Source organism: Lupinus angustifolius, unplaced genomic scaffold (genome assembly GCF_001865875.1).
Source record: "Lupinus angustifolius cultivar Tanjil unplaced genomic scaffold, LupAngTanjil_v1.0 Scaffold_20_70, whole genome shotgun sequence".
Lineage (NCBI taxonomy): Eukaryota > Viridiplantae > Streptophyta > Magnoliopsida > Fabales > Fabaceae > Lupinus > Lupinus angustifolius.
This window is the reverse complement of record NW_017719493.1, coordinates 5,956-17,967: the sequence shown is the minus strand read 5'-3', so window position 1 is coordinate 17,967 and position 12,012 is coordinate 5,956.

The following is a 12,012-nucleotide window of genomic DNA, read 5'->3' as shown; positions in this document are numbered from 1 at the left end:
AAACATAAGTCTAATCCCCACAACTTCCTACTTTTATATTTTGAGAAAAAACAAAGTATGTAAAGACAATATAAGAGATTTTGCATTACTATTGCATCATTTATCATGTATATTTAATTATCATCAACTCTAAAATAAAAGCAATACAAATAAATAATAAATATTACTGTATATAAATCTTTATACTAATATTACATTCTTATATTTTACCATAAATATAATCAAATATTTAAAAAAATTGGTTGAGTTTAAAAATCCAATTTGGACATTTCCACTATACATAGAAGCCAACCAACACTAGTAAGTCTTTCTCAAAGGGGTTAAGGTATATCGGGCTTACCCATCCAAATTTGGGCTTCCATAAAAACTTTGGCCACTTGTGGATAACAGGATAAAATTTTGGTATTTTATTCTGACTAATCAAATATTTTTTTCTATCTATTAAATGTAATCTTACCTAGGGTAGACAATAAATTGAATTAATTCAGTATTCATTTAAAATTCAACTCGTTATTTAGCATGACAAGTTTGGTTTATGAACCAAATGAAATGAACTTGAGCTAGTTAAATAAATGAGCCGAATTTGAGCTAGATACAGTTCGACTCGATAGGTTCATGAATTGACTCGCTAGGTTAAATGAGCTGTCTTACTAGGTTCATGAGCTGACTTGCTAGGTTCATCAGCTGGATACAATTTGACTCGCTAGGTTCATAATATGTATACAATTCCAAAGAACCAATTCGAGTCAAACCGAACAACTCTTGAACTTTAACCGAGTTAAACTCGAGCTAAAAAAATAACTTGTATCGAACTCGGGTCGAATTTCGAGCTGAATAAATTCTTATTTAGATGAGCTCTAGTTTGAGTCGACTTGTTGTCAACCCTAGTATCACCCTTTAGCTTCCCCTTCCCCTTCTAATTCTATATAGACACTTCACTAAGAATACTCAATAGGAGTAAGGGTAGCAAAATACGGATATGGGGAGAATATCATACAATTAATGGTAGAAAGCATAATGCAATTTTAACAGATTTTGGTGCGGTTGGAGATGGCAAAACATCCAACACCCATGCCTTGTTGTGCCACCTAGGAAATGGTTAAGTGGAAGCTTTAATCCCACAAGTCATTTTACTCTTTTTCTACAAAAGGATGTTTTCCTAGTAGTGAATAGTGACAACACAATAACTACATAACAAGATGACAATTAGTGAATGTAATTTGGGTGGCGGAGGCCAATGAGTGGTTTATGATTGGTGTCGATTTCAATGGAGATAATTGTGTGGTAATTTGGGTGTTGGTGAAGGCTAATTCAAGTGGTTTAAAACAAGATATAAATACTTAAACATTAATTTAATCTTCCAAAGGTATAAATATTATTATTAGAAAATATGAAAGTATATGGGAATATATTAAATTATCATATAGAAAGTATTTAGAAGATGGTTGGATATCGAGAGAATATTTAAAACATAGTTTAATATTCAAAGAATATTATTACTATATTTTAGATTTATTAGAGTATCTTAGAGTATTTATTAGGATTAGATTACTTTATTTTATGATTTGTTTTCTTATCTAATTAAGAGTCTAGTACTAGTATAAACAGATGTTAATGTTATATCTTTTGTATCAAAAATAATAACAATATCATTACATAATTATTCACAATATTATTAATATAATTTACTATTTTTATCATTTTATTTTCTCCTCCTATACCTCAAGCAATGACATCCATCTTGAGGGAAACTTAGGCTTGTGATCCATTTGTCAGTTAGTTTTTTGGTTGCGCCTTCTTTCCAAGTTTATTCTTAGTCATTCTTGTCATCCCACTTTTAAGGATTATCGTTTCTACTACTATTTTATTTTCCTTCCAAATTGGATGCATATGATAATATGCTTCATATGGAGTGGAATATTGGATATAAAACTGTTAAAGTGGTTCATGTCTTGTGTGGTTCAGATCTATCATGGTCTAGCTATTGTTAGTGATTGTATTTTTATGTTAATCAAGGTTCTTCTCAACGCTCTTGATGTCGATCAGATTGCCACTTAAATGGTGATGGTATTATATTGTTCTTCCTTATTAATGATCAAATCTTAAATTTGGTCATTGTTGTTTGATGCTACGTCTTGTGCATCCATCATTCAATTTAATACAACTTATTCTCAATTTCTATTCAATCTTTTTCTTCCTTTCTCTCTTCTTGGGCACAAATTGCCCATCATTCACTTTCTTCATACAATCTAATACAATTCAATTCATTCTCAATTTCAATTAAATCTTCTTCGTCCTTTCTCTTCTCCTGGCACAAATTGTTCATCATTCACTTTCTCTTTCAATTCAATTCATTCTTGATAATTTGCTTCTGTTCATGGTAGTTAAGTTTGGAGATAACTTTTGCAATTGATGGTCAAGTATTGTTATCTTCATCTTCTTCAGTATCTTTTGCCTAGAGCTTCTGTTGGTCATCATTGAACCACTTGAAGCTAAAAGCTCAGAATCCATATAATTATTATTGTTAATTTTATTTTTAAAGGGATTTTTTGTAACAAGTTAAAAGCTTAATAAGCTTTAGCTTGAGTTAGAGTATTAAAATATATGAAAATATATTAGAATATCTTAGATTATCATATAGAGAATATCAACAAGATAGTTGAATATCTAGAGAATATGTAGAAGAAAGTTAGATGTCGAGAGAATATCATTACTATATTTTATATTTGTTATAGTATCTTAGAAGATCTTTTAGGATTGAGCGTACTTTATTTTATGATTTGTTTTATTATCTAATTCAGAGTCTAACGCTAGTATAAATAGAGGTTAATGTTATGTCTGTTGTATAAAAAAAATAATCTTAATATCGTCACATAATCATTCACAATTTTATCAATTAAATTAACTTATTCTATGTGTTAACCATTTCCATCTTTGAGAGACTTGTTCAAGTTTATTATTTTGGAGTGTGAAATTGATAACATATATTTTTTTAGACCAAAGTGCAATTAATTCTAAATAAAAACAAACCACTATATTGAAATTCAATATTCATATTTAACTCACTATGTGAGAATTTGCATTTAACAATGTCCGTTCAATACTGTTTGTGTGCTGCATGCTATTAAATGTAAGGAGGAAGATAATCAACAGTGTTATGTGAAGCAAGTGATGTTAAATGTGATGGACGGATATGCAATCAACAACGCCCAATGAAACACGTGATGCTGTTTTTATAACTTAGAGATTCAACAATGCTAAATTAAGTGAGCATTATTGAAAGTCACAAGTTCATCAATGCTTTGTGTAGTGATGATGTTGAAGGACATGTTTTGAATATTGGCGTTTCATATAACCTACATATAGAAAAAGTGCAATATTTGAAGATATTATTAATTTCAAATTTCTACAATCTAATGTCAATTATTTTTTATATAAAAACTGACATAAAGGTAAATATGTATATAAATACTAAATAATGACATAAATAGTGTCAACTATATTGATATAATTATTTTGATATAAATATTGACATAAAAGTAGGGTTAAGATCCTCTCTAGTAATGGAGAGGCAAGTACATGAAAACCCACATGTAAACATCCAATTTTGACGAGGGTAATTTGTTTTTTCCACAAAAAAAATACAAAATAATATGTTGTTGAGTAAATAGTAATAAGTGAATAAGATTAAAAGGGGTGACCAGTTGAGCTTGCTGGAGCCCATCCACGTTAGGTTTGCTAACCTAATCTTCCTTTATAAACCTTGTTTTTAGAAAGAAGGGGTTCATATTTTGAAAAGAAAAGAGAGAGAGGAGACAACCTTAATTTTTAAAAAGAGGCACACTTAAAAAAAATTAAAAAGGAGAGGAGGCAAAGACTAAAAGAAAAGAGTAAGATGAATGCAATAGCCGATAAAAACTCAACATTGTTTTATTCATTCTTCTTCAACTCGAAAGAGGTATTACACTCATTTATCTTCCTTTTTTCTTTCGTTATTATAATGTGCTTTCACTGTTGAACTATGGTAATAGAAAAATAAAAATCATTGTTGTTATCATTGTCAATGCGGGCGCCACCACCACTGCTCGTGGCGGCTGATGCCTAGCAACCACATGAGTTGTCCCCTTTGGCAACCCTAACCTAAACTCCCAAATCAATTTTATTTTGAACCCTCAAATCAATTTTTAATCTAAACCCCAAATCAATTTTAACATAAACTCTCATGTCAATTTTTAACCTAAACTCTCAAATCAATTTTAATCTAAACCTCAAATCAATTTAAACTTAAACCCGAAAATAAATTTTTAACTTAAACCCCCAAATCAATTTTATTCTGAACCCTCAAATCAATTTTTAATCTAAACCCCAAATCAATTTTAACAAAAATCCCCAAATTAATTTTAAACCCCAACCCTAAATCCCCAATTTAATTTCCTTTTCTTTTATTCATCTATATATTTTCTATTTCTTTTTTTAAATTATGTTTTTACTTTATTTGTTTTTTATTCTGTTTGATTATTGTTTTTTTATTTATTAATGTGTGGATATATATATAAGTAATAAAAAATGAATTTTCGAAAAATAAAACAAGAAAATGTAGCGCACTATGAGACTTGTGTCCTGTCGTATTATCTCAAATTGACATTTTCAAAAATAATTTAATTAAATCAAGAAGAGGTAGTATACTATGAGACTCGTGTCTTGTCGCATTACCTCAAATTAACATTTTCAAGAATAATTTAATTAAATCAAGGATATGTGGTGCACTATAGGCATAGTGTCTTGTTGTGTGACCTTATATTGTAATATCTTTTAAATAATTTTTAAAAGGAATATGAGGTAACCCACTATAGACATATTGATTTGTCGCGTTACCTTATGTTGTAATTTCTTATCAAATATTTTTTTTTAAACAATTGAGGTAACCCACTATAGGTCCAGTGCCTTGTCGCGTTACTTTATGTTGTAATTTCTTTTCAAATAATTTTTTAAAGCAATATGAGGTAACTCACTATAGGCTTAGTGTCTTGTCGCGATACCTTATGTTGTTAATTCTTTTCAAATAATTTTTAAAAGCAATATAAGATAGTCCACTATATGCTTTGTGTCTTGTCGCGTTATCTTACTCTGCTAACTTTATAATAAAATAAAAAATAAAAATATACCACCAATCAACTATTTTCTGAAAAAACTACGTAGTCTTGATTTCTCTATTGCAGCTAGAGATACGTAGGAGCAAGTATTTCCCTATCAGACACAAAAATTATAAAAAACGTTTTTTTTCTTCCTTTATTTCAATTAATAATATGAAGATAAAATTAATATTTTGAACGAATATTCACACTATTAATCTAGGTACCATTTTTTAATGGGCACTATGAGGTGCTTAAGACCTTCCTCATCCGTAACCAATTCCTGAACTCAATTTTTATCGATGAGCAAATTAATCTAATTTTTAAAAATTGGTTTTTCATGTTTTCCCTCTAAAAATCATCGATGATGACTCCATCGCATTTATTTGCATATATCTCGTCGTGCCAACGAAAGTGGGGTAGCGACAGCATGACCACTCTGCTGGGAATAATTGAGAGTGAAGCCTTAAAAGATCAATTATGTGGATATCTAGTTCATTATTTTAATTTTATCATTTCTTTTTTTTGTCGTTATTTTTTAACTACTTATTTGTAAATAACCCTTGTATATAGAATTTGTGTTTTGTTGTCGTATACAGGTTGTGGGGTGGTTTATGGCGTTTTGTTCATTATTCTTTTAAAGGTTTGTACATTCTCACACACACACACTATGCCAAAATTGGAATTTAACAACGCACATTAAACAACGCTTATGTGTTGAACGCTGTTAAATATAAGGCGGAAGAGAATTCACAATGCTCATTTAAGAGAGTGTTGTTAAAGGTGTGATCTTTAACAACGTTTATTAAAGAAAGCGCTCTTAAAGATCACACTTCATATATTTAACAACACTTCTTCAACAAGTGTTGTTAAATATGTTATCTTTAACAACACTTATTTAATCAAACGCTGTTAAAGATGTTATTTTTAACAGCGCTTATTGAAGAAAACGTTGTTAAAGATGATACTTCATATATTTAACATCACTTCTTCAATAAGCGCTGTTAAAGATAACACATTTAACAACGCTTGCTTAAATAAGCTTTGTTAAAGATCACACATTTAACATTGCTTATTGAAGAAAGCACTGTTAAAGATAACATCTTTAGTGAGCGGGAATTTTTTCAAATTCAAAAACAAAACCTTACATACGATAATACACATATCAATCAGTTTATTATTTCTCTTACTTTTCTTCTTCTCCATGACATTTTTTTCTCTTTTGTTTTTAGTTTCTCTCTTCAAACAAGTTATATGTTTTTGGTTTTTCTCTTCACGCACAAGGTAAATCGTTATCTTATTTTAGCTCATTAATTTCTTTTTGATTCAGTCTTGATGTTTGCATTTACACCATAAATAACAAGTCTTTATTTGTTGTGAAGTTATGCAATTATGAAGTTCTAGGGTTTTGGCTATGGTTCACTAGTTTAGAACACAAGGTTTGAGTGTAATGGTAAATGTTCTTTATCAATTGCAGTTAATTTTGTATTTTTTTCATAACTTTTGCAATTTGTTTAGAGATGACATTTTTATTTGTATTTGCTGCTTGCATTGACCATTGAGGAACACATGAACACTTTGTAAGGACTTGCATATTGGAGGAGAAAGAATGAACAATTTGCATAAGATCTCATTAGTAATATGTTATTTTATAATATTGGAATCTGTTAAGGTTTAATGTAGCTGAAGTCATTAGTGATTTAACAAATCTATTGTAAATGTGGTGGAGTTGGACATGCTTGTCATGTGTTTGATAGAATGTCTGTGAGAGATATTGTCTTTTTTAGAAAGTAGACATTTAACAGTGTTTGCTTCAGTGAGCGCTGTTAAATGTCTACTTTCTACAGCGCTTTAAAAAACGTTGTTGAATATAACCTTATGTACTACTGAACTAACATAGAAAGCGCCTCAAAAGCATTATTAAATGACAATTTTAAGCGTTGTTGTTTTTCTATTCTGGCGTAGTGACACTTCACTATTTATGCATTGTTACTTCAATCGTATATCAGGCCTATTTACCTACTGTTAGGGATATATTGGCTTATCATCATTAGGCTTTCGTACACATTTCGATATTGCATTGATATATCACTCAGATTGTTACTGTATATTACATATATGGTCCATATGGTGTCCCGTACATCTTTGTGTCTTATTTGTGATATCCGAGTCGTCAGCTTCCACTAGTGACGGCAGTCCGGGGACCTAGAGGAAGTCCAGTACCACCAAATTAAGCATATATGGACCTTAGAACTTCGCCTTAGGGTGTTGGCCTTTTAGACCCAAACAAATCTTATAGGATCAAATACCTTTGTATCAGACACGAGAGTATACATTTTTTCTGTTATTTATATCATATTTGTCATGAAGTCGGGAAAACTTATATCCCACAATCATAGTGACTCAATGTCACATGAGCCTGAGTGAATTAAGATATCACTGCACTTTGGTATACTTATGACACGACAGAAGGCGTATAAAAATCATTTCATACACATGCATATCATACATTAAAAAGAAACCAAGTCATCAAACATCCATGTACAACAAAATTCATTTCATAATAGCATATACACGTTCTTCATGCACCCAAAAAAATCGTTTCATACTAGTATATGTATGCACGTCATGCACACAAAAAATTACTTCATAATAGCCTATATATGCACGTCATGCACACAAAAAATCATTTTATAATAGCATTCACATGCATATCATGCACTAAAAAAGAAAGGAAAAATCATTTCATAATAGCATCCACATGCATATCATGCACTTATGGAAAACAATTCATGTCATAATAGCATCTACATGCATGTCATAATCATACAAAAACAAAACATTTCATACTAGCATCTACATGCATGTAATGCATAAAAATAATAAATAAATAAATAAATAAATGCATTCCATACTCACATTCATGCATGTCGTGTTCCAAAAAAATAGCAACAACAAAAACAAGAAAAGAAAACGAGAGAATTCACATGATATTCATGTTAGTGTAACATTCATTACATCACTTATGTGAAGTGCATTCACCAAATCATACATCTATTGCCTACACATGTGCAAAATGGCTAACATTATCATTATTTTAGATCCTTTATTGAATGATGTCTTATTCTATATATCATAAGATAATGAATACTCAGCAGAACAAACGCAATTATATTGTGGAGCCTGTGAGCTCTCTATGATTGTCATCAACCACTACACGATCTAGAGGGGTTATAACCTAGAAAACGATTATGGAATGGTCAACTTGTTATATGGAAACTTCTTCGTTTGATAATGGAAAAAGTTTCAATAACTCAAAATAATTTTTTAAATCAAACTCCTCTAGAATTATAAATTTAAATTGGAATCATTGCATGACCTAGGGAAAACACCGCTAATCTAACTCATATTTTCAACACCAGAGCTCGAACAACAATGAAGATTAACAATTCGCAAAATGAAAGAATCTATGTGTCGACATAGATGACGGGGAAAAGGAGAAGGGTTATGTCATTGATCCTTATCTCCACCTCTCCATCAGTGCCTTAGAGGAAGACAAACCATTTATAAATTATGTCATCCTTCCTAATGAAGACAATGATCTGAACCAATGATTGACATGGTTGCATAGTAATTATTTGATTATGTTGTAACTCATACGCTTTGAATTTTCCTGGGACTTATATTTATGTTACTTGAGACAATATCTTAGTCAATTTGCATAACTATCTAATGAATCCTCCTCATTCATTCATTTTTATTCTCTTCCACACCTCTGTAAACATCCATATTTTGTGTCCCATTTCTTCCATGACGTTTCACAAATCAACACATGTATCACAATTTTGTAGAGACTTTATCCAATTATAGGATACCTGAACTTTAATCGATTGATTCTTTTGCAGTATCTGATAATGATCCCATTGAGTTGATGATGGAGAAGAGGGTCGAAGAATAACAGAAGAGGTAACGAAGCAATTGAGGGAAACTGAGAATGTGTGTAGATTACAGAGACTTGAATAAAGCAAGTCTAAAAAATAATCACAATGATGTTTTAATCGATGGTGCAACCATGAGTCAGAAGTTATCCCTAATGGACGGATATGTCGGGCACCATAAAATCTCGATAGACAACAATGGTGTACAATATTGAAGCTGATTCACACATAGAAGTTGAAATTCTCTTATTAAGAGTCTTGATGGAAGCAGAGCAAGAAGAGTCACTATGGGTTAAACTCAAGTATAAGCAATCACACATAATTGGCGAGAAGGTTGGAAACCATTCACCATGGTCAATTATATTAAGGTAGAGTGACGAAAGCTTTTGATAAGAAGGTTCGTCCCAAAGAATTTGAAGTTGGGGACTTAGTGATTAAAAAGATCCTACGAAATTAGGAAGATGCTCATGGAAAATAGACCCCAAGTTGTGAAGTTCCCTATATTGTCAAGAAGGCATTCTCAAGGATGACTCTAATCTTGCAAGACATGGATCATAATGTTATACCCAAACCTTTGAACAAAGACGTGTTTAAGAGATTTTATGCCTAAAAAAAGAAAAAGAAATAAAAAAAACTCGTTAGGTTGAAAACTCGAAAGGGTGACCTAAGCAAAAATTAGGGTATCAATAAAAGTCCGGTAGGTCGAAAACCCGAAAGGGCGACCTAGGCAAGAGTTAAGGCAATAACAAGACATTTTCTTGGTTTGTCTATCACTCTAGGGAGAAACCAAGATCCCCCAAGTGTTGTGCCTCAAGTGGGGATGATAGAAGTTGCAAGCAATGTGGGAAGAAGTAAGAAGTTATAGGCAGAATCAAACAAAGCCAACATAATGGTCTGGTTATTCGGCTATCTCGAAATAACAATTGATGAATGGGCAATTACATTATATTGGGTTAAAAAATTTGCAAAATTTGTAACTTGTTCGAGTTTACAAGACATGGATGGAAATGTTTTGCCCAAACTTGTGAACATAGACGTAGTAAAAAGGGTCTATGCCTAAAAATGGAAACTTGTAATAAAATAAAAGCTCGTTAGGTTGAAAACTCGAAAGGGCGACCTACGCAAAAGTTAGGGTATAAATGAAAAGTTCGTTAGGTCGAAAACCCGAAAGGACGACCTAAGCAAAAATTAGTTTAATAATGAAAAGCTCTTTAGGTTGAAAACACGAAAGGGCATCCTAAGAAAAAGTTATGACAATGAAAAGGCAATTCTCTTAAAAGTCTACTACCATTAGGGTAAGCCAGAATCCTCCACATGTTTGCACATCAAGTTGGAATTATAGAAGTTTATGGCATTATGTGATGAAATATGAAGTTATTGGGAGTACCAAACAAGGCTAGCACGATGTTACAGTTATCCAGCTATCATGGGAGGTCAATTGATAAATGAGAAAGTACCTTATACTGGGACAAAAGTTTTGCAAAATTTTGTAACTTGTAATACTTTTCGTAACACATATATCCTTAGATCTTCATATTAAAAATCCTTGAATATCAGTATAATAAAATTTATACATATCTCTACTATACATTAATGTGTGCATATTGACTTAATAAGTCTCAAGTTATATAAATATGATGTTCGAACTGCATAATCAGGTAACTCTTATGATAATGTCCTTCATTAGCGGTTCAAGCAAACAAAACTCATTGGAACTAAGTCTAGAGGTGTATACCAACGAGGAATAGATGATGTATTTTTTCGTAAGGAAGGAAGGCAATACCCCAAGTGGATTCTAAAAAAGAAAAGAAAAAATAACAAAAAAGGAAGAAAAAAGAACGTGATCAATATTGGTTTGATTAGTTGTTGTCTGTCGAGGAAGTGTTATGGTTTCATATCAATCAAACTTCATAATGATAATCAAGTTATTCACATATGCAAAACCAATCATCATATATGCATTGTCAAACATCTTCGCATTACGCATGCATCATTTGCATTCGTACCATCATATACATGCATGGCCGAAAGTCTTATCCCCATGTGCTTCATTTTATTTTTGACATAGAGTTCCTCATTATCTGTGTGTTCTCATGGTCCTCCTTGCACCCTGACCCCCTGGTAGTCTCGTGTTGTGCCTTTTGACCCCTAGTGGTCTCATTTTATTTTTGACCCAGAGTTCCTCATTACCCGTGCGTTCTCGTGGTCCTCCTTGTACCCACACGCCTAGTGGTCTTATGTTGTGACTTTTGACCCCAAGTGGTCTCATTTTATTTTTGACTCATAGTTCCTCATTATCTGTGTGTTCTCGTGGTCCTCCTCGCACCCAGACCCCCTAGTGGTCTCGCATTGTGCCTTTTGACCCCTTAGTGGTCTCATTCTATTTTTGACTAGAGTTCCTCATTATCCATGCGTTCTCGTGGTCCTCCTTGCATCTAGACCCCCTAGTGGTCTCGTGTTGTGTCTTTTAACCCCCCTAGTGGTCTCATTTTATTTTTGACTCATAGTTCCTCATTATCCATGCGTTCATGTGGTCCTCCTTGCACCTAGATCACCAATGGTCTCATGTGTCCTTTTGATCCCCTAATGGTCTTAGCTTTGCACCATGCCCCCTAGTGGCCTTGTGACATATCTTTTGACCCCCCAATGGTCTCATCTTTGCACCAGGCCCGCTAGTGGCCTCGAGTCGTATCTTTGATGTCCCTAATAGAGTCACCATGTTGTCACTACCCCACTTTTGTGGGCGCGACGAGATATATTCAAATAAACGCAATGGAGTTGTCATCGATGTTTTTTAGAGAGAAAACATGAAAAACTAATTTTCGAAAATAAGATTAATTTGCTCATAGATAAAAAATTGAGTTCGGGAATCGGTTACGGATAAGGAAAGTGTTAGACACCTTATAGCGCCCGTTAAAAAATTGTACCTAGATTAATAGTAT